The sequence below is a fragment of the Globicephala melas genome, chromosome 11, assembly GCF_963455315.2.
Source record: "Globicephala melas chromosome 11, mGloMel1.2, whole genome shotgun sequence".
NCBI classification, from domain to species: Eukaryota; Metazoa; Chordata; class Mammalia; order Artiodactyla; family Delphinidae; genus Globicephala; species Globicephala melas.
Window position 1 is genome coordinate 80,498,388 of NC_083324.2, and position 2,421 is coordinate 80,500,808.

General features: G+C 46.1%; 1 non-coding gene and 1 pseudogene across 1 annotated transcript; one reads left to right on the forward strand and one right to left on the reverse strand.

Moving 5' to 3' along the window:
- Window positions 1-1,144: 1,144 nt before the first annotated feature.
- Window positions 1,145-1,226, reverse strand: TRNAL-AAG (transfer RNA leucine (anticodon AAG)). The gene has a single exon. It is a non-coding gene; the product is annotated as a tRNA-Leu (tRNA).
- Window positions 1,227-1,503: 277 nt separating this feature from the next.
- Window positions 1,504-1,914, forward strand: LOC115848820 (translation machinery-associated protein 7-like; annotated as a pseudogene).
- Window positions 1,915-2,421: the final 507 nt, after the last annotated feature.

Here is a 2,421-nt window from a genome sequence, read left to right on the forward strand (position 1 = left end):
GAAAGTGAAAATACAATTTTCTCATGAAATGAAAAAGATACTTGGAACAAATATACTTGGCAAATTATTATCTAAAATATTTTATGTTGAATCCCATGAATTGCCAAAGAGGTTGAATAGTGGCAATTTAACATGTTTCAACTTAATATAAACACTCCTATGAGTCAATAAGCAAAAGACAACCCAAAAATAGGCAAAAAGCATGAAGTATTTCACAGAAAACTGAAAAACGATGATGACCAAACACAGAAAAATTGTCCAGTCTCAGTAATTAAGGAGTTTTGACCACAATGATATGCTGTGAGATACCTACTAGGTTGACAAATTCTCTTAAATCTGGAACTTCATTCAAAGTCCTCACATAGAGAACTTTTTTTTTTTGGTAGAGACTCAACCATATTTGGGCAATAACTTATCTATTACATGAACCCCACTACGCTGTAAGTTCCATGAAGGCAAGGAACTTGGAGCTGGCAGGAGGGAGAGGGGGAGATAGGGCGGAAACAATTTCCAAGCTAAGTCCTGGAGGATGAGAAAGAGACACGAGGATCTGCTCAGAGCAAAGAGAGCGCCCACCCCAAGCCACAGAGGTGTTGGATGCAGCTGAACTCGAAACCTCCCAGAGGGGCGAAGTCACCTAGCGCTGGTGCGATGTGTCCGGCAGCTGCGGGACGAGGTGCTGGCGCTTTCCAGAGCCTCTTCTCGCGTCTGAATAACTAGGGTTCCAAACACAAAGTGCGCTGCAGAGAGGCTGGAGGAAGAACAGTGATTATTTTGAACATAAATTATTCCTTCGGAGGCACTGGCAGGATTTGTATTGAATTACAAGGGCTTTCCCAGGAATCTGACATCTATTCATTTGTTTGTAATAAAGACTGTATGCATAAAAGCACTTTTTGTTCGTGTTACTTGATTCCTGCATCCGCAGGGCCTAGAATATACTGGCTGCTGAAATAGACAAATAGATTATTTGAGCGGTTATTTTCGGTTGAGCATTGTTCTAGGGCAGTTATCTATGGCCCCTGGGTAAACAGAAGTCAAAAGAGGGGAAGATAGGGACCGACTTTGTAGTATGTTAGAACTGTCACATTGGGCGTGAAGAAAGGACGTCTAACACTAGGAAGTTTTAAGAAAAATACACACTTGGCAGCGGTGGGATTCGAACCCACGCCCCCGAAGAGACTGGAGCCTTAATCCAGCGCCTTAGACCGCTCGGCCACGCTACCACTTCCGGCTTCCTCTTCTTTCCACATTTTCCCTAGGAGTGAAAGTCCTCCCCTTCCAACTCCCGCATACGTTTCCCACCCGGGACTCTTTTCTGGCGTTCTTCCCACTAATACTTCCATAGAACTTCTGCCTGGTGTTCAGCCACCACCCATCCTGACCCCTGACACCCTGCTTCCCCACAGCTGGGATTAGGGCGGGAGGAAACCAGGGCATCCGAGACTCCCGCCCCTTTGGGCCGCGGGGCCCGGGTGGGTTTCAGGTCCGCCGTGGATGGGGATGTCCAGTCCGAGCCGCGACACAGCTGAGCGAGTCCGGGAGTGGTTTGGGCTCCTCCCGAGGGGACTCTAGGAAAGGAAGGCAACCCGACGAAAGGCGCAGAGAGCACAGTCCTCAGGAGGACCACGGTCTCTGCAGAAGGGCCCCTAGGACCAAAGGCGTTGGGCGGTTCATTTTGAAACGCCAAGATTCGAATCATTTAAAAGTATAGTTGCGGTCGGGCCGCGAAGGTGGCAAGAAGAATCCCCTGAAGCAGCCCAAGAAGCAAGCTAAGGAGGTGGACGAGGAAAATAAGGCATTCAAGCAGAAACAAGAGGAGGAGCAGAAGAAACTCGAGGAGCTAAAAGCGAAGGCCGTGGGGAGAGGCCCCCCCTGGCCACAGGTGGAATTAAGAAGTCTGGCAGAAAGTAAGCTGTTCCTTGTGTCTGAGGCTATGATGATCCTTAATTCCATTCCTGTTTAAACATCTGGATTCCCTGCCATAACATCTGTTGCCACCTTTAGCTAGAATGAAGCGTTGTCTTGGAACCTACTGTACATTTAAGAATAAACTTTTGTAAAAAAAAAAAAAATCATACAGTGGCTCATCTTGTCTTTCGTTCTTCTCAGCCATTGCTGCCTTAGCTATGAAATCTGCATAAACCCAGCCCAGAATCCTGCCAAAGTGTGTTCTTAAGTCTTTGTTCTACCCTGAATTCTGTTCCACCTGGAATTAAACCAACTCATTTGAAATGGCAAAATATATATACATAGTTGCCGTCATAACATAATGCAATACATTGATAAAGTTGCTGTCTTAGGGCAGACGGTGGGGCGTGGGTGTCCCTGACTTAAAAGTTTTGGCTCAGACAAGGGTGTCATAAAACAAGAACACATTGTGCAGATTATGTCAAAAATAATATCTCGATAGAAAAAGTT